This window comes from Callithrix jacchus, chromosome 8, assembly GCF_049354715.1.
Source record: "Callithrix jacchus isolate 240 chromosome 8, calJac240_pri, whole genome shotgun sequence".
Classification (NCBI taxonomy): Eukaryota; Metazoa; Chordata; class Mammalia; order Primates; family Cebidae; genus Callithrix; species Callithrix jacchus.
The window spans coordinates 122,683,799-122,711,389 of NC_133509.1; the positions used below are offsets into that span (position 1 = coordinate 122,683,799).

The 27,591-nt window shown below is 39.0% G+C and overlaps 1 long non-coding RNA gene and 1 pseudogene across 2 annotated transcripts in view; one reads left to right on the forward strand and one right to left on the reverse strand.

Moving 5' to 3' along the window:
• LOC118145008 (uncharacterized) overlaps positions 1 to 23,517 on the reverse strand; it is a 35,733-nt gene extending 12,216 nt beyond the window's left edge. The window contains exons 1-2 of the long non-coding RNA XR_013521436.1: positions 20,699 to 23,517; positions 9,077 to 9,188 (exon numbers count right to left, since the gene is read on the reverse strand). This is a non-coding gene — a long non-coding RNA (uncharacterized LOC118145008). The remainder of the gene's footprint in view (positions 1 to 9,076; positions 9,189 to 20,698) is intronic.
• The window catches only part of LOC118145009 (large ribosomal subunit protein eL15-like), a 38,954-nt pseudogene continuing 13,859 nt past the window's right edge, over positions 2,497 to 27,591 (forward strand). Inside the window, exons 1-2 of the transcript XR_013521434.1 lie at positions 2,497 to 2,550; positions 7,884 to 8,003. The product of XR_013521434.1 is annotated as a large ribosomal subunit protein eL15-like (transcript). The remainder of the gene's footprint in view (positions 2,551 to 7,883; positions 8,004 to 27,591) is intronic.

Below are 27,591 nucleotides of genomic sequence, written 5' to 3' on the forward strand. Positions count from 1 at the left end.
GAAAAAAACCTGAGTGTTTCCTATTGGCCACATCTAGGCCAAATACAAGAAGGAGCCAGCAAGAGGACCCATTTCATGTCACTGTCAATGAAGACCTCAGGAAAATAACTTGGAAGTGCCTAAGGGCTGAGGCAGGAGCTGTAAGTGGCCAATTAGAACCAAGATGCATTCACACACATCAAGGGGGAATCGGGTAGGGAATCAAGGTATATGCTGATGTCACACTGACACAGTGTGGAAGATCTTGGAAGGTCTTTTTATGATCACAAAAAGGCATGAGATTTTTTTCCTGGATTCATCTAGTTCTACAGAGTAGGTATAAATGGGTGTTGGAGGGAAGGAAGAAAGTTGTTTTCTGACTATTTCATACATTGCTGAACTAACAATGTATGTTAGTTCAACATGCTGATTATAATTGTTATTATTATTCTATTCTAACTACCTTCTTCATTAGACTGAGCAACAGGAGGGCGAAAACCCCATTTTGTTCATCTGTATATCCACAGCACCAGAACAGTGCCTGATATACCATGAATACGTAACAAATGAATGTTCAGTGAACGCACCTGTCAACCTCCCACAGGAACTGGGAGCCAAGTATGATTCCAAGTGGAAGCAGCCCTCATTCAAAGTGGACAACCAGATCCACTCTCTCCCAGTCAGGGGAAACTTTTGCCAAACACAGGCCATCTCTAATTCCCTTTTAAATTGTAGTCAATGTTTTCACCCTGAACTCCAGAATTGTATAATTATACCTTATAACGTATGGCACACAAAACTCCCTGAGAAGGTAGCTCCATCAAAATTTATAAGGCAGAGTTTGCATCTCTGATTTCAAATGGGCTTAACCACTTGAATTAGAGTAGGTTTTCTATTCCTGGGAGAGAGGCGAGTGTTCAGGAATTCCAAGAACAATCAGGGCAGCAGTGCCCTCCAGCCACCGTCATATTCAATCTCGGCTCAGCTGGAACCAAAGGTGGGGCCCCTGTGTGTGTGTGCTTCTGAAAGAGGAAACTGGACATGTCAGCTGATCAAAGCTGTCTTTTTATTTTCTTACAGGAAAAGGAGAAGAGGGCAACATGAAAGATTAAGAGTCAAATATAGAGAAACAATAAGGGGCCTCTTGAACACAGGAATAAAGCCACCTTCTCAGAAGGGACTGGGTGAAGTCAGACAGAATGGATAGCAGCAGCCCCACCCAAGCCAGGATCCAGCTGCAGGGGTTCTGGAAACACTCAAAAGTAATCAGAGAGACAGGGAGGTTCCTCGGGCCTCAGATGCACCTGAAGAAAGCGGAAATCTTGGCAACTGCCAAAAACAGGATGATGCTAAAGTAGACAGCCTCTGTACATCTAGAAAGGAGAGTCCAAGGTGATAAGCTGTGAAGGTTTCAGCTAGACCTGGCCAGGGCAGAGAGACAGTGCCTAGCAGATGAGAGAGGCATGTGCCCTCTCTCCTGGTCCAGGGAGACTCACATCCCTTCCAATGACCTTCTAATGCTTTATCAAAAGCATCCATTCTATGCTCACCAAATAGGCTTCTGATTACCAATTTAGCTTCATGGATTTGGGGAAGAGTTTCACATAATCTGGAAATTGGTAGGTATATTATCTGCAAGTGAATAACCTTGGATTTTCGTTTGTACTTCTGATGTTAGAACAGCTTTTCTCTAAGAATAACTCTAGGCTTTTGCAAATCCACCAAACTGTGGTGATCCATTGAGGTCTATCCTTAGTGGATGGGTAGCCAGTTATAGGTCTCTCTGAATTTATAAACTAGAGACCAGATGCCTCTATCTCTTGTTTATAAATCATTTAGAAATACTAATATACAGCATTAACCACACACACATACCCCTTACAGAGAACTCCTACTCATCCTTCACGGCTCAAGACCCATTTTAGTTGGGCATTGAAGGATGAGTAGGAGTTCTCTGTGAGGGGTGTGTGTGTGTGTGTGTGTGTGTGTGTGTGTGTGTGTGTGGTTAATGCCATATATTAGTATTTAAAATACTAATATTTAAAATGTTACACCTCTGAGAATTTTTTCTGCTTAGCCAGTACTATGCAGGAGAGCAGCGTGAATAAAGGAGACATCGAATAATTAATGGAATCTTAAAGAACCACTTTTTACAAACTTTTTTTAGCTAAAAAACCCTTAATCAACCAAAAGCTGATATGGAAGCCAGTCAGTAAGACATACGAAGAGAGACTTCTCTGGCTGAAGGAAGAACAGGAAGCCAAGAACCTGCTCTCTGGGCTTCCCTAGTTCCCCTCATCACACTAAAGCTTCTCATACCACAGTTTAAAAACCCCTTATATAGTCTAACTCTAATCTGACAAATAAGGAAACTGATCTGAAGTGTCAGAAAAGAACAGTTTATGCAATCATTTCATGTGGTTCTTCCAAAGCACAGATAATAAATAACATGACATTTGTGCTCGCCTTTCCCAGCCTTGATAGGCATAAGTAATCGATCCCAGATGTAGCCTCAACCTCCTTCTCAACGCACTGTTCAGTAAGCCGCTAACACTTGATTGAAGTTGACATGTAAGACAAACTTATTTACCATTCCTGTTCAAAAATTAATGTTTTTCCTGTCTTAAATGTTAACATATATTTTACATTTATCATATCATCAACCCAAGTAATTAACATTTAAAAGTATATAACAGGTTTTAATGTTATACACAAGCCAACAGAAATCTTTTTTTCATCACCTCTCCATTTAAGTAAAGGCCTTGAATTATACATTTTGGGAATTGACCTTCCAAATGTAGAGGTGTTAAGTAAATACTATCTAATTACATTTCCTTTACTAGATTAAAATATTTTAAAAGCATTTAATTTTTTATAATAAAATATAAAAATAAAGGTTGGGGGAGTATCTCCTTTTTAACTGACTCAAGTTTGATTGATTCAAGCCTAAGAGAGAAAAATATAGCATTTTAAAATCCAATTCTGGCTTAGCTATTCTCCTTTTTAAAAAAATATTCAGCTTTCTTAAGATTTATTTTTTCTGGGGAAAAGAATGAATGTTTTCTGCCAATTAATTTAGCTGATTTATATATAGTGACAATGGACAATAGCCCAGGTGAGCTTTAAGACACAGCATACAGAGAGAGAACCAATCTCTTTCCTTAGATTCCTGCCTAGGCTTTTAAAACAGGAATGTCTTTCCTTTGAAAGAACTTGGGAGAGAGTGATTGTCCTTTTTACTATCCTTTTACCCAGTCTGCCCGGAAGAGGAAAAGTCACAGTCTGCTTGGCAGGTTAGGAGCCAGCACTTCCGCCCACTTGGTAGAGTCTTCAGCAGTCTCTCTCCATCTCTCTCATTCCCTGGGGCCTCCTTGAACCTTAACTGTATGTAGATTCTCCTCTTCAGGCAATGATGCTTATGCAATACCTTAGCCTTCTGAAGCAGATCACATTAGAGAAGACAGGCCTTTCCTTTCTCTGGAATTAGGATTGAGTGCAGCCAGAGATCTTCCTTCTACCTGTCTAAATTTTTAGCAGCAAATTCATTTTGATTTTTTGGCATTAAATTATGAATCTTCAAAGGATTGATTTCTTTGGAGGTCTAAATGAATTTCTGATTAGCATCTTCATATGTTGATGTATATCATGGTAAAGAAGGGGAAAATTTTCAAATCCCCGAGTTAATTAACTCTGAAGTCAGAATATCCATCCTACTGCCATTGTTTCAGGGCTAAACCTATGAACTTATGAAACACTTTTTTCCAAAAATCTGCCTGTCAAATACTTTGACTTTGGGCCCTTATACATAAATTTTTTTCAAGATCTTGGAAATCTTTACGAAAATGTTTTCACTTCTATTTTAATGACATTAATTATAACTGTAAAAAAATTATTTGTATGGTAGCACAAATTCAAATAGTACTAAATGGCCCAAAATGAAAAATAAATCTTTCCCACTCTGCAACTAAGAGTCCCACTACTCAGAAGTAACCACACATAAATGCTTCTTTTTTGTAGCTCTTACTGACTTACTCCATGATATTAAAATGTATGCATACTTTTGTTCTCTAGTTTCATATCTTGAAACATTAGATACTAACTGCATGCTTTGAAAAATGAGGAATTCAATTCATTTGTACCACCTCTCATACTCTTTTATATTTCTGCCAGCCACTTTTTTCGAATTCTGTAAGTTGCATTCACATGTCTAAATTATGAATTCTTAGTCCTGAAGCCATTGACTTTACACAATGTTTTAACCCATTAACTTTAGACAATATGTTAGGATGAGGAAATTAGTGCCTCTACATTTGCCTTAATATCTCCTCATAGCCTTCTAGCTCCTGCCTCCCATCTGCCCCTCATTCCAACATGTCATTAACTTTATAATGTTCAATGTCAAGGTTTATAACATTCATATTAATGTTAAAACCATACTAAGGCTTCATGCTTTGCTTATAAGGTGATTCTAAACTGAAAGTCAATAGCTAGCATTAACAGCACATGATTATGTATATACTATTCACTGCAGGCCGTGAAGTATATAATTGGACCAGCAGAGAAAACACGGAAATACTAAATCACTAAACCTGTTCTGCTCAAAGGAGAAAGTAATTATCAAAACCTTGGAGGAGTAGAAATAGAGCAGCAGCATATTTCCAATATAAATACATAATAATTAAACCATATACTTTCACTGTATTACTAAGATCACTCAGTGTCTTCATCTCTCTGTTAGTTGAAGGATATCATTTTCTTCCTGGACATATTTCCCAGGGGTCTTTCTACTCCACGTTTTATTGTGGACTAACTGGTTTCCATACTTACTGCATCATTTTCATCCTGGGATTTCTTTTTATTGTATTCCTGGGTTGTGTTCACTTTTTCTTATATCCATGTCTGCGATTTTCTTGGATTTTTTCATTAAATGTTTGATGTTAAGATAATTATAGATTTATATGCAGTTGTAAGAAATAATACAGAGAGATCCCAGGTACCCTGTACCAAGTTTAACCCAATGGTAACATATTACAAAACTAGAATGCAATATCAAAACCAGCATGCTGATATTAACACAGTTAAGGTTCACCACATCTCCCATCATCACAAAAATCCTTCATGTTGCCCTTTTATGACCACACTCTTCTCTCCCACCTTAACCTGTGGCAGCTAGGAAGCTGTTCTCCATTTCTATAATTTGGTCATTTTAAGCATGTTATACAAATGGAGTCATACAGTACGTAACCTTTGGAATTTGATTTTTTTACAGTCAGCATACTTTGCTAAGTATATATCCACAGTTTGATTGGATCATTTTTGTTGTTGAATAGTGTTTCATGGTATCTATGTATCAGTCTTGTGTCATTATTTATAATATTGGCTGTAGGTTTTGTGTAGATGGTATTTATCAGGTTAAGTTCCCTTCTATTTATGTTTTCTGAGAGGTTTTTTGTTGTTGTTGTTGTTGTTGTTGTTGTCGTTTTGAGAGGGAGTCACGCTCTGTTGCCAGACTGGAGTGCAGTGGCACAATCATCTCACTGCAACCTCCGACTCCTGGGTTCAAGTGATTATCCTGCCTCAGCCTCCCAGGTAGCTGAGATTACAGGTGCACACCACCATACCGAGCTAATTTTTGGACTTTTAGTAGAGATGTGATTTCACCATGTTGGCCAGGATGTCTTGATTTGCTGACCTCGTGATCCACCTGCCATGGCCTCCTAAAGTGCTTGGATTATAGGCATAAGCCACCATGCCCGGCCTTTTCTGAAAGTTTTATCATGAAGATGTGTTGAATTTTATCAAGTGCTTTTTCTGTATCAATTGATATGATCGTGATTTTTTTTCTTCATTAGCTTGCTAATAATGATCAATGATGTTGATTGACTTTTAAATATTGAGTCATCCTTGTATCCCTGGAATATATCCTATGTGGTCATTTTTATATGTATTGCTGAATTTATTAGCTAATAATTTGTTAAGAATTTCTGCATATATATTTATTATAAATATTGGTCTTCAGTTTTCTTTTTTTATATTTTTTTGTCTGATTTTACTAAAATGAAAATCAGACAAAAAAATATAAAAAAAGAAAAATAACTTCATAAAATAAATCGAGAAGTGTGAACTCTTCTTGTATTTCCTGGAAGAGATTGTGCAGTAGCGATGCTAATTCTTCCTTATGTGAATCTCACTAAGTTTATTCTATTTGAATTTGCTAAGCTGTATGAAGCTGTAGATTTATATCTTCTGCCAAATTTGGAAAAATTTCAACCATGTTTCTCTAAATACTTTTTCAGCCCTGCCCTGCTCTCTTTTTTCTCCTTTTAGATATCCATTGACACAAAAATTAGATCTTTTGTTAGAGTCTCACAGGTCCCTAAAGTTTTATTTATTTTTATTTTTAGTCATTTTCTCTGTTTTTCAGACAAGGTCATTTCTATCAACCTAACTTAACAATAGAAATTATGCATTTTATAAAGGAGATAGAGATATTTTCATTCACTTTTTCCTGTCCCTTCTATTCTGCCACTGAGTCTGCCCACTGAACTTTTTATTTTGCTTATTATCTATTTTACTTCTGAAATATTCATTTGACTCTTCTTTAGACGTTCTATTTCTTGCTGAGACTTTTTGTCTTTTCATTTGCTTTAAGCATGTTTGCTAATGCTCACTGAAGCACTTTTATAGTGGCCCCTTTCAAATCTTAGGTAAGTCCAATATCTGTGTCATTTTGTTGGCATCTATTGATGGTCTTTTTTCATTCAGTTTGAGAATGCCTTGGTTCTTGGTGTAGATGTTTTTCACTTAAAATCTGGATATTTTGGTTATAGTATTATAAGACTCTGGTTCTTATTTAAACATTCCATTTTAGTTGGCTTCTTCCACCATCACCCTGGCATGGGACTGGGGAGCACCAAATTTTATTACTGCTAAGTCGGGGTAAAGTCCAGATTTCCTACGTGGCTGCCAGTGACACCCTAGAAAGGGTGCTCCTCATTACTGCTGGGCTGAGTGGGAACTCCATCTCCCCACTAGGTTTCCAGGGGTATTGTCCCATTCAGGAAGAACAGGAGTGCCTTATTGCTGTTTCACCACATGGCTTCCTTAACACATCGGTAGGGTGGGGGGAACAAATGAAGTCTCATTACCACAGAATGGTGGTGAAAGTTCTGCTCCCTACTTGCTCTTCTCTGACACCATCCTGGTGGAGTATTGGGTTACCTCATTACAGCTCGACAAAGGTGAAAATCTGGCCCCCCCACCCCCGCCCCCAATGAGGCTCTTTGCTGGCATGGGTGGAGGTGGGGCCTCAGTGTTTATTCCTGTGATGTTTGGCTCAGGTAGAGCAGTTATTGTCTAAGAGTTTCCCATCACATTTGGTTGCCTTTACAGTCCTTTGACTAGACAGAGCAGGCTTTGGTCAGGGCCTATTTTGTCTGTTCTGTATATGTTACTGGGTTTCCAACTTCTTCACTTCCAAGTAAAAAAACTTCTTGAGCTCCTTAGCTAGTCTACTTTTCTCCCACTTCCAGAATCTTCTTAAGTTTGTTTGATATATAATGTCCAAGGTTTTTTGTTGTACTTAGTGGAGGAAAAAGGAAAAAAGGCATGTCACTCCATATTCTGAGAAATGAAAGTCTGAAATTCTTTTTTAATTATTATGGAGTATATATATTATTTTCAGACAGTAACTCTTGAAGGTAAAATATCTGAGTCATTTCATGTCCAAGAAAAGGTTTCTACTTTGCCCTCCCTAGAAACATGGTTTGTCATGAGAATAAAAAAGAATTTGAGGTAGAATGACCTCTAGTTTCAGCTTTAACGTGTAAAGAACTTGGAAATTGTCACTCCCATCTTTACAATATGAAAAGGCTGAAAAAACTGAAATCAATGACTTGTCTTAGACCCACCAGAGAACTGAGATCTCAGGGCAAATTATCACCTTGAAACCTGAAGAGATGAATAAACCAAGTCCCAGCAGAGATCTGTTTGCTTGGAAGACAAGTCACTGGAGACATAAACAGGTAGGAAGACTTAAATGGTAATTTTGACGTGTCGCTCAATGCTGAATATACTAGCAGGAGAATGAGAGCCTCCTAAGGGCCATGTTTTTACATAAGTTTTACATTCTGGAGTTCGACCAGTTTTCATGGTGAAACACCAAGAAAGATCCTCTAGTTACTCTGGTGGGGAGAAGGGAAAAGGAACCATTGTCAGCTTTCTTCATAACTAAGGCCAGAGGATTTTACCAGAGTGTTATTCCACTTGGAGGAAGGGCATTTTTTTCCCACTCCAGTCCCCTCTAGCTATTTTATCTCACCTAAGTCAGGGAGGTTAGAAAAACTAAGAGACACCTGTGAAGGTCACAGCCCTGAGACACAGTTCTACTAAAGAGATTTAATCATAAGATTACAGAATGCTTCCCCTCCCCAAATTGTGCCAACAGACCAAAAGGGCTTCTGTACAAAGAATGGATTACAGCTGAAAGAGCAGCAAGATGCAGACTCCTCCTGAGGAGTACTTAGGTATGCCCAAAGCCAGCTGAGGAGACAAAACAAGGTCACTAAAGGCATTCGAAGTCTGGCACCTGCAGCTACAGCAAACATTAAACACAATCCAACTCATCGCCAAATTAGCATAAAATTTCCCATGAAAGGCCTATGTACCTTATTTCCTATATCCAACATGTGGAGCTTTCAACAAAAAATTACAAGGCCAAAAGGCAAGAGGAAACACAGTTTGAAGAGACAAAGCAAACATTAGAACCAGATTCAGACATGACATGGGTGTTGGAATTATCAAACATGTATTTTTAAATCACTGCCATTAATATATTAAGAGCTCTAATGGGAAAAAATAGACAACTTGCAAGAAGAAATGAGTAATGTAAGCAAAGAGATAGAAATGGTAAGGAAGAATTTTTTTAAATACTAGAAGTCAAAACATTTGCTAGGGCTACCATAATAAATTATCAAAAATTTTGTGGCATTAAAGAACAGAATTTATTCTTTCACAATCCAGAGGCCAGAAGTCTGAAATCAAGTTATTTTTAGGTTTTTGTTTTTCTGGAAATTCTGAGAATCTCTTTCTTACCTACCTCCATCTAGTAGTTGCCAATAATCCGTAGCTTTAGATGTGTCTCTCAAGTCTTTACCTCCGTCTTCATATGGTGGTCTCCTCTGTGTTGCTCTGTATTTTCTCTTCTTCTTCTAAAAGTACAAATCACTGCATTTATCTCAAGATTTAATTACACCTGCAAAGACATCTGCCACAGTTGTTCCTGGTTATCCATAGGGAATTGGTACCAGGACTCCCATGGATACTAAAATCCATAGATGCTCAAGTCTCTTCTATAAAATGTCATAATATTTGTATATAACCATGCATATCCTCCAGCATATTTTAAATTATCTCTAGATTATTTGTGATACCTAATACAATGCCTACATATCACTTCGTTCATGTGGATTCGATGTATTACTCAGTGTGTAGAAAATTCAAGTTTTGTTTTCAGGAGCTTTGTGAAATTGTTTTATTCCACATATTTTTGATCCACAGTTGGTTGAATCCACCAGTGCAGAAACATAAATATGGAGGAGCAACTGTATTTTCAAATAGGTCCTGGGGAGTTAAAACTTGGACATATATTATTGAAGGAACACTGTTTAACTCACTATACATCATAAGTGGATAATATCCTTTATGTACTTATCAGTAGACTGTACACAGTCAAGAAAAGAACCAGTAAGCTTAATAAAAGGTCAACAGAAAGTTCCCAAATTAAAATGCAGAGAGAAAAAAAGAAAAAAGAAGAAGGAACAGAACATCCAAGAACTATATGAAATTTTCAAAAAGTATAATATACATGTAACTTGAATAGCAGAAGAAAAGAAAAAAAGAGCAGAAGGTATATTTGAAGAAATAATTGCTGCTCACTTTCTAAAATTAATAACAGATATCAAACCACATTTCTGGGAAACTCAGAGGACATAAATCAAGATAAATACCCCAAAAATGTATCATTTGAATATGATACAGATAGATGTATCATATTCAAACTGCAGAAAACCAAAAGACAAAGGGAAAATCTTGAAAGAAACCAAATACAAAAACATGGTAACTATAGACAAACAAGGGCAGAAATTAATAGCTTCTCATAAGAAACCATATAAGCAAGAGGAAAATGAAGTGTTTAGTGTTGTAATAATTCTAGATCTAAAATAAGTTTCCCATTGAATTTAAAAAGTGTTGTTCTATTTTATTCTAGCCACAAATGGTCCAGGTAGATAGTCTTATGTCAATCAAAATTGTGTTCCTTTATAGGTAATGTGTTAAGTCTTTATAGATGATTCCACATTTTTCTCATTATTGAAGCTTTAAAATTTTAATAGTATGTATGTATTAATGGACATTTTTTCATGTACCCTATTCAGTGCTGAGAACATTCAGTCTGAAAACATATATTCTTCTTCAATTCAGGAAAATATTATTGATACATTATTATTGCTACCACTGAAATTACTATTACTACTACTACTATTATTATTAACATCATCTTCTGCTATTACTACTAATATTACTACTGATACTGTTATTAACATCATCTTCTATTACTACTACTATTACTACTGCTACTGTTATTAGCATCATCTTCTATTACTACTACTATTACTACTGCTACTGTTATTAGCATCATCTTCTATTACTACTACTATTACTACTGCTACTGTTATTAGCATCATCTTCTATTACTACTACTATTACTACTGCTACTGTTATTAGCATCATCTTCTATTACTACTACTATTACTACTGCTACTGTTATTAGCATCATCTTCTATTACTACTACTATTACTACTGCTACTGTTATTAGCATCATCTTCTACTACTACTACTATTACTACTGCTACTGTTATTAGCATCATCTTCTATTACTACTACTATTACTACTGCTACTGTTATTAGCATCATCTTCTATTACTACTACTATTACTACTGCTACTGTTATTAGCATCATCTTCTATTACTACTACTATTACTACTGCTACTGTTATTAGCATCATCTTCTACTACTACTACTATTACTACTGCTACTGTTATTAGCATCATCTTCTACTACTACTACTATTACTACTGCTACTGTTATTAGCATCATCTTCTACTACTACTACTATTACTACTGCTACTGTTATTAGCATCATCTTCTACTACTACTATTACTACTGCTACTGTTATTAGCATCATCTTCTACTACTACTACTATTACTACTGCTACTGTTATTAGCATCATCTTCTATTACTACTACTATTACTACTGCTACTGTTATTAGCATCATCTTCTATTACTACTAATATTACTACTGCTACTGTTATTAGCATCATCTTCTATTACTACTACTATTACTACTGCTACTGTTATTAACATCGTTTTCATCACTATTATCATCATCATCATCATCATCTCTTCCTCTTTGCTTTCTTTATTTGCTCCTTCTATAAGTCCTTTCTATTCCCTGAGTAGTGGAATTCCAGACTGATCTTCTGTATTTTACACTGACAATTTTAAGTTTCAAAAAATCACTTTATTTTCTGATTGTTCGTCTTTTAGACAGCTTGTTCATGTTTTACTGATCTGACGTCTTAGAGTATTTTAAAAGTTGGTTTCTGTTTCCTAAATTACTTTGTTTCTTCTGAGTCAACTATTTTGTTTGTTCATTTCTGTCTTCTTTATTGGGAATCTTTTTTTTTTTCTTGAATCTTAGGTTGTCCTTATTTATCGACTTTTACATTGATAAATGAAAAAGTAAGTTGTTGAAATAGGTGGCTCACAAAATGTTCCTCTGCCTTATGCAACTCTATTTGTGCAAACAGTCTCTTAACTTTCTTACATCCTTGTGTCAACTTTTTGTTGGGAATTGACATGATAAGACCATGCTTTGGTCCAGGTCAAAAGGAGAGGGTGGTGTTTCTTACATTGTTCCTTTCTCCAAGATCAGTATGGTTGTAAAGGCATAGATGGTCTTAAAGTTCTGGGAAGTGAATGGCAGGAGAGTGAGCAGAATCAAAGTTGGAGCAAAACAAGCCAGTTAAGAATTAGGAGGAGCTGAGGAACAAGCCATGTGGTACCTATAAGAGGTCAATATACAGCAGCCCTCTTTTTGCCAACTAGATTACCAAGGAAGTCTTTGGAAGAAAAGGGAGACTAGACCCTTCTGATACATGAGTAAACACTACAGGAATAGCTTTTCACTTCCCTCATATGGTGTTGCTGTTGAACTTGAACTTGTTTTGTTGTATCTTTTAGTGTAAGAGACCCTAAATGATTTGGGTCATTGGTAACAGGAAACAGCATAGAAAAGGACAATTCAAATTTTATATAACATAAAAATGATGATCTATAAGTAGTAAATTTTTACTCAGGAAAATATAAAGTAGAAGTCATGGAACAATAATACAGGATAATGAGTGAGCCATGTAGATCAGCCTAATGGTCCCAATTTCCAATTTAACTTAATTTCTTAGGTGCTAAGGAAAATGGGAGAACAGGCCACTTACATAATTCTGAGGACCAGTTCTAAAGGTGGGTGGGATAAAGCATTTTGTAAAACTGAGTTTTAAAGGCAATTTCTGGCATGGTGGCTCACACCTGTAATCTCCGCACTTTAGGAGGACAAGGTGGGTGGCTCACTTGAGGTCAGGAGTTTGAGACCAGCCTAGCCAACATTGATGAAACCCTATCTCTACTAAACAATACAAAAATTAGCCAGGCATGGTGGCAGGCACTTGTAATTCCAGTTGCTGGCTGAGGCAGGAGAATCTCTTGAACCTGGGAGGCAGACATTACAGTGAGCCAAGATCACACCACAGCACTCCTGCCTGGGTGACAGAGTTGTGGCTGTATCAAAAATTAAAAATTTTTTTAAATTAAAAATAATAAAAGCAATTTCTCATATCAAACTTAAGGTAGAAGGAAGTAAGCAATAGGAAAGATAATAATGGCAACAATGGTGGTGATGATTACCATTTTTTGAGCACTTTCTATGTGCCAGGCATCATGCCATACAACCTACATGGGTAAAAATCACATATCTCCATTATGTAGCTGAGGAAAGAGACAGCCAGAAACTCTTAAGTTGCCAAGACCACAGGTCTACTATATTGCTAAAGTAAGATTTGAAACTGTATCTGTCAATATTCAAAGACTGTGCTCTCAGTTCCTAGACCCAGCTGCCTCTTCAAAAGGCATGGGCCATGACACTGACATACCTCAGCAATGGGGCTTCTGTGAGTGACTGACGTCACTCACATCATATAATACAGACAGAGGGGTTTCATAGGACACACCAACCCTTTACACACAGGTTCCCACTTAATTTGAACAAGTAGCACTTTTATATAAACTGTATCTCCCACTTATGTAAGCAATAGTTTACAAAGCAGTATTTTACAAAGTGAGCACCAAGAAAATAATCACATGATCTGGACACTCACACATAGCAGAAAGTGGAGAACTCCTTAGTCTTTTTTCACTTTTGCCTGATATATGATGTAAGATGCAACTCCTCACCCTCCATCAACATGTGTTCACATCAATGCTGGGTACCAGGTGATGGAGTTAGATGACCATGATACCTTTATACACAGCCAACCCTATGCCCAACTCCCTCCCCATTAAGGCCATTGACTTCCAGCCCTATTGTGTCCCCTTAATTCTTCTACCAAGCCTAGACTTGACATTTGTACAGGGAGCATGATTCCACAAGTCCATCATTACTTCTTTACAGCTTATCCAATGTAATTTCAGTATTGTTTAAGGTATTTTGAAGAGTTAATGAGTAGAGAATGTTTGGATGGTAGAATCCAATCTAGATAATTAGTATTCTTGTGGAAATATTTTTTTCTTTCAACTTTTTACATAAAAAATGCACCCCGCTCCCATGTTTATGTAGATTCCCGTATGTCAGTTCCAGGTAGTGTCTTACCCAGCTGGCTATATTGGAAGACAGTTCACCAAAAGCAGTGAGGGGCTGGGGAACAATGTGATATGAACCTGATGAGGTCAATCCAATGGAGGCATCAAGAACAGAACAGAAGGGCGGCAGGTACTTTAGTTATAGTGATACAAAACCAAGGCCAGACTGGATGATAGTCATAGTCTTTTATTCTTTGGCATTCAGGACTAATACAAGTCCTTATGATTCTGCATCAATTATCTATTAAATAATGTAACAGATGACTTCTCTGTGGCCTTTTCTTCCCCCATTCATCATCTTTCCCAAGACGTAAAACACATAATTTTGTATTTGTCTGATTTGATGCTGGACATGGGAAAGTCAAAAGCTACCTCAGGATTCCAAATATAGCCTGCACATGTCAGTATTTATGGGTAGAACACAAGTTGATTAGGGCTCATAGAAAGATGACACAATGGGACTTACGAGGCCAAATTTGGAAGGAGGAGGTCATTCCTCCATCACTTCTGGCCAGTGTCAAGTTTATCAAGAACCATAAGCTATTAGAGTGATTGGGGAACCAGGGACTAAACTTGGCAAAGTGCTATGAAAGGGATTGGGAGCCTTCTTCTATGTAAATGCCCTGTAATCTAGCCTAGAGACATCCATATACTTGCTTCTATGAAATGACAAGCAATAATAAAATATCCTGTGATTCTCCAAATGAGACTGGTGTGTTTTCTCCAAGTTATGCCAGGCCTCCTAGTTGCCTTCAGTATCCAAACTGGGGTCTTCATACTGGGATAACCCCTAAGGTCCTCTTGCAGAATTGTTCCTCACTGAAAGCTGAATGAAATGGGGCTGTTTGAGCAAAAACTTTTTCTTGGCCCTGTGAATGTCTCGAAATGCAGAGTGACTATACATGGACAACTGATCTCCATAAAACATTGTTAATAATGTCCCCTTTCACTTCCAAACCTATCCTGGATTGGGTAATAAAATATATGTTCACCCTACTGGTATGTCACAGGCATCAGATGTTTATTTCTGAAAACATTTAATGCAGTTTTGCTTTCTGAAAGCACATTGAATTATACTCATGATTCTGGACACTTAGAGAAGAAAGTAGAAAACCCCTCAGTCTTTTTTACTTAAAGGACCTTTGCCATCTACATGGTGCAAAGGGCAACTCATTCCCCATCTGCGTCTGTCCACGTCAATGCTGAGTGCTAGGTGATAAAGTTACAAGCCCATGATACCTCTACTGCAGCTGATTCGGGTTCTTTTCATTTGTTTGGTTTTTTTTAATGTGGAACTTTCCAGGTGTCTTGATTATCCATCAAAACTATTTCAGAACATTCCCTAGTTTGTGGAAATCAAATTGTTTATTCTTTGAACTCTTTATCCAAAAGTCTATCAGCCCCAAATGAAGCTATGTAGATAATCTAGTCAAATCTCTAGCCATAGATAATTTAGTTATTTTTCTAAAAGACATAAAAACTGCTAACACAAGGTTTAGAGGACACCAATAGGCTTGTCTGCTGCTTCTCTCTTTTACAACAAACTTCTCCTCCTGACTCCTACTGTGAAAGCAGCCATTTTTTAAATTAAGGCCTGTCCAATGGCCATGACTGATTGGTCTAGAAGCAGATACTCAACACAGCTTGGGCCAATCAGAGCAAACAAAAGTCCTGCCCAAAAATGTATCGATTGAGTCTTAAAGAGAGTCCTTGATTCTCTGGGTAACTGAAAGCTCTAAAGTATAAAGCTTTGGAATTGTTTGTGATTGGGTTCTGACCTAATGGAGAAAGACAGAGAGGGGAAGGAGAGAAAAGGAGAGGGAAACAGTAAAGAACAAAGCCAAAGGCAGCAAGAAGCAAAGACTGAAGATGAAGAGAAAGCCCTGGTCACCTTTAAATTCCTGCTGCTCATCATTTCTGAGCCTAGCTGCCTCCCTATCTTTCCTGTCACTTGACCATTCATATCTGCCACAAAATAACCAGATTCCTGCCAATAAATTCCCCCTTTGTCCTTAAGTAGAAAGATTTTGATTTGTCAGCTTCAATCAAGGAGTCTTATTACAAGAGGTTAATGTATGTGTCCCATTTAAGAAGAACCTTCTGACAGGAAGTTCATAGAAAAACTGCATACTTAAAAACCTTTACTTTACAGTTGAGATGCCCTTGAACAATCTGCTGCCATTTCCCCTCTTACAATTTAGGAACCTAAAGGCAATTTTTTATATCCCCTCCTCACATTCTATGTAACCCTAGAGTCATTCAACAACCCTTATCCCTTCAACTGTTTCCATTAGGGCAAATAGCAGATACTTTTTTTTTTTTTTTTTTTTTGAGACGGAGTTTCGCTCTTGTTACCCAGGCTGGAGTGCAATGGCACAGTCTTGGCTCACCGCAACCTCCGCCTCCTGGGTTCAGGCAATTCTCCTACCTCAGCCTCCTGAGTAGCTGGGATTACAGGCATGCGCCACCATGCCCAGCTAATTTTTTGTATTTTTTAGTAGAGATGGGGTTTCACCATGTTGACCAGAATGGTCTCGATCTCTTGACCTCGTGATCCACCCACCTTGGCCTCCCAAAATGCTGGGATTACAGGCGTGAGCCACCGCGCCCGGAAACAGATACTTTTAAAGAGAAGGGTGTTTGGCCTCGTAATCACCCTGATGTAGACCATTTCCAGCATTGACTTTTAAAGTATCAAGGCCTGACTTTGGAAGACTCCAGACTCCATGCAAAGTGTCTTAGCTATGGGCCGAATTGTGTTCCTATTCCCACCCCTAAATTTCTATGTTGAAGTCAACCCCTAGTACCTCAGAATGTGACTATATGTGGAGCTAGGATCTTTAAAGAGGTATAATTAAGTTAAAATGATGTCACTGGGGTGGGCCCTAATCCAGTATGATGGGTATCCTTATACGAGGACATTGGGGCACAGACATGTACAGAATTGAAGACGATGTGGGAATGCAGGGAGAAAGTGAGCATCTACAAGCGAAGGAGAGAAGCCTGGAAGAACCAGCCCTGCCGACAGTTTGATCTTGAACTTCAGCCACCAGAATTGTAAAAAAATAAGTTCCTGTCATTTAAGCTTTCTTCTAGCAGCCCTAGCAAACTAATGTCATCTTTATTAATCAGCATTCTTGAGAAAAACTGAAATAATAGGATGAGCTGTAGTTAGCAAGTTTAAGACCCAGAGGAAGAGTCAATGTTTCACTTAGAGTCCAAAGGCAGAAACAAAACCCATGTCCCTGCTGAAAGACAGGCAAGAGGGGCTTCCTCTTACCCTTTGGATTCTATGCAGGCCTTCACCTAATCAAGTGAGGTCCAATCACATTAGGAAGGGTAATCTGCTTTCCATGTATTCAAATGCTGTCTCATCCAGACACACCTTCACAGACACACTGGAATAACGTTTGACCAAATGTCTGGACCCTGTGGCTCAGTCAAGTTTATGCGTAAAATTGGCCATCATACCATCTTAAAAATGACAGCTATTAACCAGTTAATAGAGCACATTATTGAAACCAAGTCCCATTCAGGGTCTCAACATGCGTATTAGATGCAGCATAGGAAATAGAGTCACCCCTGATCCCAGAAACATCCATGGATTATACTAGCAAATTATACAAAGTTCCAAGTGCAACCATCCTGCCTGCCAGTAACTGTATATTTCTGATTCTGACCCCATCAGGATGCATCAAAGGTACCCAACCTGTGGGTCAAGCTCTCAAGCAAGGGCAGTGCTTAGAGGCACTTCACTTTTTAAGGTCGTGCTTCACTCTCTTTCCTCTAATATAGTGCAATTTATGAGGAATGAAAGGAGATTCTGCATTAAAGTCATTGTTCAGCAACTGGATGTATGCCTCAGTGCAGAAGAAGGCAATTCGCAACGCCGTTATCCATTCCACATGTCCCTGTGGTTTGTCAGCACACTGTCAGCTCCGCTTATACCATGTATTTTTGGCAGTCAGCTCCCTTCAGGGTTGGCATGTGTTATGGTAATGGCTATACCAATCGCAGCCCATGAAACATGGCTGAGTGTCATATATGGGGCTTCATAAAGGAAGCCTTGAGTGGGAACTTTGTGAATTATCAGAAAATAATTATACTCATGCTTTACAAGTTCAAAGTGTCTTAGACTTTGGCAAAACGGGAAAAGAGAAAACCAACATCCTCCCCTGTGCTCGTTACCGTCTTCCTGTTAAATATTCTAGATGTCTTCTATCCCCACACAGAAAGCTAGTTTCTTCATCCTCCAGGTACTTACACTTTGAAACTTCCTTATGAAATAGAAAAATAATCAATAGTTAGAGGTGCCCATTTTGTTTTCAGATTCAACATAAGTGTATTCAACACTGGGTAAATACAAGATTATTAAAAATAATTGTCAGGTAAATATAGGCAGGGATCAAGGTATATGAAAAGAGAAAGGATGGTTGAACAGGCCATTAGCTCATCCAAAAGATCCTGAAAGAAACGAGATGGTTTGGTCAAAACTTTCCTTGGCCCTGTGAAGGTCCTGATATGTAGATGGCATCTGCATGCTGGGTCGTCTGGCGAGCCCTGGTTTACTCATGCACTCCCTTTGTAATTCTTAATGGAGCTGCATATCACTCTCAAGGTGTCCTAATTTGGATAAAATATATGGTGGCCCTATGATTTGTCACCCTCTAATGGAACCCTTGTGGGCATTAGACTCTGAAGCAAAACAATGACCATCCTTAGGGAATTGGGGGCTCACTTTGGACAAGACCCCCTTGATGGCTATGCTTTCCAGCTATTCATGGCCAGATAGATCCAAACAGTCTCAGTTAGGCAGCAGCAAGAAATGTGTGGTGACTGTGCTTGGTTTCTGACATGGAGAGAGCTATAGAGCCATGAGATGAACTGTTTCATGAAGCTTCACTTCTTCTGTCTTCACAGTGTGAGGGTCCCTCAATGGGTACTGCCTTGATTTCTGCTGTCCTTTCTCTCTTTCTGAGAGCACTTCCTACTTATACAACCCAAGTCACGACCTAGCACAGTCACCACACATTTCTTGCTGTTGCCTAACTGAGACTGTTTGGATCTATCTGGCCATGAATAGCTGGAAAGCATAGCCATCCTGGGGGTCTTGTCCAAAGTGAGCCCCCAATTCCCTAAGGATGGTCATTGTTTTGCTTCAGAGCCTAATGCCCACAAAGGTTCCATTCGAGGGTGACAAATCATAGGGCCACCATATATTTTATCCAAATCAGTACCCACTGCACAACTCTGTGTCACTACTCCGTAGCCACGTTTCCAGTCTCCCTCCCTAGTTACAGCCCTGCAGCCTTATGTCCCAGGGCTTTCCTATTTGAATGTCTCAATAGTACCTCGATTTTCAACTTGACTACAACTGAACTCACTCTCTCCCACAATACACTCCTCTCTGGATTGCTATTTCTTTTTAATGTTTTTCTCATTTACCCTCCTTAAAGTTATCTATGATTTTTCCTCTTCTTTTATCTACAGTCCCCATCTGACCCCTTACAACTTTTCTTTAGTGAGGTCTCCCACACAGGTATCCTTCCTTTCTCTCTCTTCAAGGCTAGCACAGTGGCTGTATTAGTCCGTTTTGCATTACTATAAAGGAGTACCTGCAGCCAGGTCATTCATAAAGACAAGAGGTTTATTTGGCTCACAGTTCTACAGGCTGTGCAAGAAGCATGGCACCAGCATCTACTCATGGCAAAGGCGAAATGGGAGCAGGCATTCCTCATGGTGTCAGAGGGAGCAGCAGAGCGAAGAGGAGGTGCCAGGCTGTTTATAACCATCAGACCTCACAGTAATTAACAGAGTAAGAACTCACTCATTAGTGTGGGGATGGCACCAAGACATTCCTGAGTGATCCATCCCCATGACCCAAATACCTCCCACCAGATCTCACCTCCAACATGGGATCACATTTTAACATGAGATTTGGAGGGGACAAATACCCAAACTGTATCACTGGCCAAGAGCTCCCTTTCCTCCACTGCCTCTGCCCTCTTCCCATTCCCAAGCGAACTTGTACAGAAGCATATCTTGACCATGACATTCACCTGCTCAAAAAGCTCAACCACAAATCCCACCTGTCCATGAAACCAAGTTCAGCATTCTTACTCAGGGAGCTGAGAGCTCTAACGATCTGGCCTAGCTCCTCTCCGTTTGGAATTCCCAGTCTCCTGCCCTGAATACAGGAGTTCTATGATTTGGGTGAAGCAAGCTGCAGCCTGCAAATCACTCTCACAGTCATGACCTCATTCATTCAACTAACAACCCTGAGAGGATAAGGGATTCAAGTAGGGTCTCAAGCCCAGGACTCTCAAAGTTTCTTGTTCTTCTCAGCATAGCCCCCATCAACAATGTAGGGGGACTAATAAGCTTTTCTTTTACAAGTTACTTAGCTGTAACTATATATGATACTCTTTATTTACAAAGCATGACCTAAAAAGAAAAATAATTCCTACTGCTTTCATGCCCCATTTTTCTCTCGCTGCTTTGCCTTCAATTAATTTAGAAAAACTCACAATGGACTGCAGAAAGTTTACGTGCAAACAATTCACATTTTTAGAACAGTTTGATTTATAGAAAAATTAGAAAGATAATATGGAGTTTCCATATACGCCACACCCAGTTTCCTCAAGAATTCACATCTTACATGGTGCATTTGTTAAAATTAAGGGACGACACTGGTAAACTGCGACTCACTAAGGCCCATGCTTTATTCGGGTTTCCCTAGTTCTTACCTACTATGCTTTTTCTGTTCCAGGATCTCTTCTAGGATGTCACCCTGGACCATGTATGTCTTCTTAGCTTCCTCTTGGCTATGACAACTTTTCAGACTTCCCTTGTTTTTTATGACCTTAGTGATTCTGTGGGGTCCTGGTCAGGTATTTTGTAGAATGCCGCTCAACTGGAATTTGTTTGATGTTTTGCTGATGGTTAGACTGGTGTTACAGGTTTCTGAAGGAAGGCCACAAAAGTCAAGTGTCATTTTTCTCAAGTCATTGCTGTTAGCATGGCTTATCACTGTGGATGTTGGCCTTGATCACCTGGCTGGGGTAATGTTTGCTAAGTTTCTCCACTGTAAAATCCCCATTACCCCCATTTCCACAACCTTCTTTTTGGATGGAAGTCACTGTGCGTGGCCCACACTTAGGGAACAAGAAGCTCTATATTCCACCCACCTCCTTCAGGACAGAGAATCTATGTAAATAATTTTGAATTATTCTCTACGGGCAATTTATCTCTTCTTCCCCATTTATTTAACTATTCAATCATTTATTTATGGCAGTATGGGCCCACAAATATTTATTTTAAGCTTTGCATTATGATCCAATAGTCCTTTAGTTATTTTTTGTTCATATTATTCCAGCTTTGGCCATTGGGAGTTCTTTCAGTTGGCTATGTCCCTTTGACACATTCTCATCATAATGGTGTGGGCTTTTTCTTTTGCTTTGCTTTTTAGTCACTCCCTTGCTTTCTAACACTACAAGGTGACCCATGTCATTCTCTGTATCTCCTCTCCCATCCTAGAATAAGCCATTTATCCAAAGAGCCCTGGTTCTTTTTACTGGAAAAAATAGTACTAGAAACCAAGTTTTAGGCACTAGGTATGCTCCAAATAAATTCAGATTTATCCAAATCCAACAAAATTTTTAAGGAGTGTTTGAATATAAGCTTACTTCTTACACATAAGTGGTAATAAATAGGTCAACTTATTTCCCATCTTATTTACAGACATGGGTCATTTGGGGCCTTTTTATAAGAATGCTTTAATTCTAGCTTCTACTGATTGGATAAACTTAGTGAGGTAAATAAAATTAAAATGGTCATCATGATAATGGTTATAGCTATAAGAAAGACATTAAGTACTATATACACATTATCTTGTTGTATCCTAATAGCTTCCCAAAGACAGAGTCGTTATTATTATCCCGTTTTATAGATGATGAAAGTGAGGTCTGCCTTGACTGTCATACTGAGAACTAAATGAGAAAACACTTGTAAACCCCCTAACACAGAGCATGGAGAGGGAGCTCAATAAATCGTTATTTTCTCACTCCCTTGCCTCTAGGAAAAAATTAAATAGGCAAACTTCAGCAACACATTAGTGGTAAAAATTCAGCTCATGGTCTGTGAGATGAAAAATATAGGGGTTATATTAGCTCATTTGTTTTCTTTGTTGCTATATAAATGTGATCCGATTCACAAGAGCCAAAAATCAACCTGCTTCATGAAAGATCTCAAACAAAACAAACACATATTTATCTTGACAATCAAGTCTGTTTGCTGAGTTGTCCTTTACATCACTCGAATTCTCAGACTTCAACAAAACTCAAATGACCCTTAAATGTCGTTTTGAAAACCTTCCTTAAACTTTTATTTTAGGTTCAGGTGACGACGTGAGATTTGTTACATAAGTAAATTGTGTCTCTTAGGGTTTTGGTATAAGGTTATTTCGACACCCACATAATAAGCACAGTATCTGATGGGCAGCTTGCCTGTCCTCACTTTCCTCCCTCCTCTCCCCTCAAGTAGGTCCTGGTATCTGTTGTTCCCTTCTTAGTGTCTATATGTCCTTTTTGGAGATATCTGAATCATCTAAAGCACCTTTCCAAAACTGTCACGTTTAGATCAAGATGGAGGAAACATTAAATCCACAAAACCTCCTAAGTTTTTAAAGCTCTTGAAATGATACCATGTTATAAAAACACCTATAGAATATGCAGAAAAATTCTGGAAGCTTTGCTTCTCCAAGAAAGTAGTTCCACTATTCTTATAAATCTTGGGCAAAGAGGTTGAACCACATGCAAATTTGCAAGCTTTCTTACACAGATTTAGACAGACTGTTCTGAAAAATGAAAGGATTGGTTTTCATTCTCCATTGTTTCTTCCAAGAATTCCTTCCTCCTTTTAGTATTTTGGAAAGATGAAAATTGAGAGTTGAAGGAAAAACCAAGGACATGAGTCTTATAAGCAGCAAAGACAACATCAGAATTTAAATCTACTAGGAGAACACTTTCTAGCCTCTCTACTGCCTTCACTCCAGCTAGAGGCTTTTGTCATTGCAGACCAAATTCCAAAGCTTTGCTAGTGACATTCTTCCACTTGAAGATCCTTTGACTTCCTTTTTGCCACCCTGGATCATCAGATTACAACTGGATGTAATTCCCATATAATCTAAAAGTCACCCCCATATGCAATCTACTCTTGTGTTCAGAACCCCCACATTTTACACTTTGAACCAATCTGCAGTACTGCCCATTACAGTACAGGTGTGCCCAATCATAAGATTTCTCAGGCCTGTTGCTTTCATTCTCTTACCTGCTAGCCTAGATAGTCTTAATAAACATTTCCGAGTTCCTTTCATTGACTGATTATGCCTAGGGGCAGCTATAGCCTTGGTCTTTGGAGAAAAAGATCAGAACAAGGCTGCTTCCGGCCCTAACCCTGGGCTGGCAGTGGGTTCAGAAGGCACCTCTCCTCAGCAAAGGTATTCTCCAGGCCAGCATTTTGGGAGCTCCAGAGTTCTAAGACTATTTCTTTGATCAGATTCCTTTGCAAGGGGATAATGGAGCTTAAAATATTTTTTTTAAACAAAAGAGCATAAAAAGTGAATTTAAAAGCAAATGGGCCAAGCTTTTTCCCTAGGAAGTCTTTCAATTTCACACGTAGCAAATTCCTATGGTATGGACCTATTAGAAATGCTTTTTTTAGTCCCTTTATGCATATTTATTATGATCCTCTATGGCTCTGATATCACTTAATTTGACACCAACCCTCTAACGCCACATCTTCCTTCTTCCCAAACTATAAAAAGGGCCAAAATATTTTAATCATGAAGTCCTGTATAATTTAGAGATTATCTTCTGTCTGTGTGAGTTACAGCAATAATCAAAGGGAGGCTGGGGATTTGTAAAACTAAGGCCCTAATTTTCTGACAGGTGTTCTGCTTGGTATGGAATTAACCTCTTTTTACATCATATACATACATAAGGGCAAATCATTAAATATATCCTTGGTACACACAGACAACAAAGAGGCAGAATCCACTAAGTGAGAACTACCCTGCCTCAGTCCTAAGTCAAGCTCCATCATTCATTAATAACAGAAAAATAAATGATGGGGGTATTTTATCAGCTGCACAGTCTGAATCTGATTGATCCATTCACCTGGTAGTCCTAGAAGGACCAGGAGTCTTGATCCAACTATTAGTTACATTCTTCATTGTAGCCAAATGGGAGATTGGGAATGGCTACCGGGCCCTATATTACTTTCCAATGCCCAGCCATTTAGGTCAATGCAGTGACTAAATGCAGGGCAACTGGAGTCAGACAGAACTGGATTTAAATCCTTGGGCAGCTACCTGCTAGCTGTATGTCTTCTAGAAAGCTATTTAAGCTCTGAAAGTTTCAGTCTTCTCAAAGTCTGTTTATATCATAAAGACATTAATTACATATACCTATAGGGTATTATAAATGAAGTAACGCATGGACATAGTACCTGGAAAATAGCAACTGCTCAACCAAAGATATTTCTTCTCTGGGATCCTGACTGATGTCTTGTTATCCATTCATTTGTTTTTATGTTCATATAACAAATATTTTTGAGCCACATACAAGTACTATGTGAAGAGCATGTAGTAGTAAATGAAACAAGCCTTGTCCCTATCTTCATGGAACTCACAATCACCAAGGTACACATGCAGAAAATAAGCAAAATAAATAAAGTTTACAATTATGTAACTCTAAGCACGTGAAGAAAAAAATAAGGTGCAGTGAAGGAGAGTAATGAAGAGACATATTTAGATAGGGTGGTGTGTTAGTTAGGGCCCTGGCTGGCAGGAAGAGATGGCAAACTCAAACACTGTAACTTAGAGAAAGACTGTTCAGGAGTCTTTCTCTAAGTTACAAACATTGTAACTTAGAGAAAAGGTGTGTAGAGGTTCCCTGGAGTAGTGCAAGAGAAAAGCTAGCAATTGCTGAGAGTCTTTTCCAACCTCAAAGGATGAGAGGAGGAAGCTGGGATGGCAGAGAGCATCCTCTTCGTAGAAGCTTTCAGTAGAGGTGCAGAGGCCACCAACATAACTCTTCAGAGAGGGAGCCTTGACTTCAGCCTCTGACCTTCTGCACTCAAGAAGAAGCCGGGGTTATGAAGACCTGTCAATGCCTCTCTGAACACAGGACAGGGTGAAAAGTGGATTTGAAATGCATTTACAAAATATCCAACACAGGCAGTCAAGAAGGGCTCTTCGGAAAAGCAGACCTGTAAGTGATGGACAAAAATTTGGGAGGGAACCAACCGAGAGAAGTCAGGGAAGGGCATTTGAGACAGTGGTGACTGCATGTGCAAAGGTCCTGAGGAAGAAAAATCTTTGTGTGGCAAGAGACAGAAAGGAGGTTAGCGGGGCAGGACCAGTGGATGAGGCTGTGGAAGAGCAAAATGAGTTTGGAGATGTTCTCAGGGGTCGTTGACCTACCTAAATCCTAAATCAAAGAAAGATTTTTCTTCCCACCAACTGAGTGCTGGCCCGTTTTTTGACTCCTCCCCTCAACTAGTATAGGCTAAACAGATGTACTAAATGTAAGTTAAAACCTAGAAAACCTCCTGAAACTTCTGTGTGTTTCCACATAACATTCCATATGTCAGAGATATCGATTCTTCTTAGCCTACGCCCGGTGCTAATGCCAAGATAAGGCTTGACTCTCACAATTCCTTGAAATCACCATTTCAAGAGAAAAGGAGGGTTATCTTAAACATTGTCAGGTGTCTTAAGCATTGCCAGGCATTGCCATGTTGGAGAGAAGGAGGAGAATATTAAGCACTGATATGCTTGATATTTTCAAGATAAAGCTTGAAAATCACCTTTCCTTGAAGTCACCATATTGGAGAGAAGGAGGGTATCTTAAGCATTGCCATTTACACTAACTCCCAGTAATTGTACTGTAGGCAGACTCCACCTCCCTGCCTCTTTGTTGTTGAGCTTGGCCATGTGATTTGCTTTGGCCCAATGGACTATTAGCAGATGCGATACAAGCAGAGGCTTTAAATGGGTTTCCATGATTTGGCTTGATGGCCTGCGGCCCTATGATCTCCCATGAGGACAGCATGTCCCAAGGATCAATGAGTCAACCTGAACCCAACTGGAGTCCAGCCTGGCCCTGCCATGTTCAGCCTATATCAGCCAAACTGTGGCTGACCTACTGGCCCATGTTTGTCACACATCATCAGCTGACATGTTTGTTTCTCAGCAAAAACTAATACTAGGTGTCTGGAAAATGTGTGGGAGTCAGAGGCTGGGGCTGGTGAAAAGATGTAGGCAAGCTGGGGTGATTCCTACCATATCAGACAACACACACCAGTGTCTCAGAAAACGACTGGCTGTAAGTAAGCTTCCTGGCGCTTCATCGCTCTGTTTTCAGCAAGTTTGTACATGTGAGAATGCTGTACTTCACCAGAAATGACTATTCCAAAGCCAAGGAGATTTTGCTGGCACCAGAAATAGTGGATTCATGTTTTTCTTTTTCTTTGTTGTCCAAATTGTTAATTCCAAGTGTTATAAAGTGCCAAGATCCTGCTTCCTCCTCAGGGTCCCCATGTGTTGGATAACTGCAGGTATTTGTACACGTGCCTTTATACCTTCAGTGCTTCTCTTTATAAATCATACTGGCTGGCCCTTTGAGCATTCTTCACATCACTTTTGCCTGCCCTCTCTGTAGCTCCCAACCCATCTGGCTCCATCTGGCTCACACTTCACCATACTACTTCAGACATGAGCTCACTAGAGTTCAAGAGAGATACCAGAAACCCTCCACTGGATGTTTGAAACAATGCATGACTCTGGTGAAATGCACATGCTTTCCCTCTGAAACACCTGTAAAAGAAATAGAAAATATATGTAAATTATCTAGCTCTTCCGTGTTTCTACTGAGCCCAAAATCCATACAGCCAAAGAAAAGGCTCCTATAGCTTCAGAAAGACACCCATGCTAATGTACTACCCACTGGCTCCCTAAAAAGCCTGCTATGCATCAGACACTGTGCCTGGCACTAGGTGGAATGTTTTATAAAATCACCAAATTCCCTGACCTTGAAGAGTTCATGGATTAAAAAAAGTGAAAAGTCTTAAGCAAAGGCTACTACTGAGAACAATAATGGACAGTGAAAACTGGCTTGTCAACTGGCCGGGTTTTTTACAGTATGTCACTGAATCCCTGAAACAGTACCCATATAGCCAGAACAACCAAGGCTTGGCAAGATCCGAAGAACTCCCTAAGGTCATGCAACCCGTAAGTGATTGCTGTGAGACTTATCCTGGTTCCTGACTCTTTGGTCCTGAAGACCATGTACTTAGCCACTGCCCTTACTTCCTCTCCAAGGTCATAATGCAATTAAAGAGCCCCGATAAAAGCATGTACCAAGCAAGATAGCCTTGCAGTGGAGAAAGTGGCTTTCTAGGGGAGGAGAGAACCATATAACAAAGAAGATGAACAATGTGCAGGGTATTGGAGAATGCACTAGATTTTACAAATGGTAATAAAAAGAAAAGGACTGATATTTGCAAAAGCATAGAATTGAGAAAGAGCATGGACCAGTCAAGAAGGTTACAGAAAAGGATGTGGGGTGGATGGCAACAA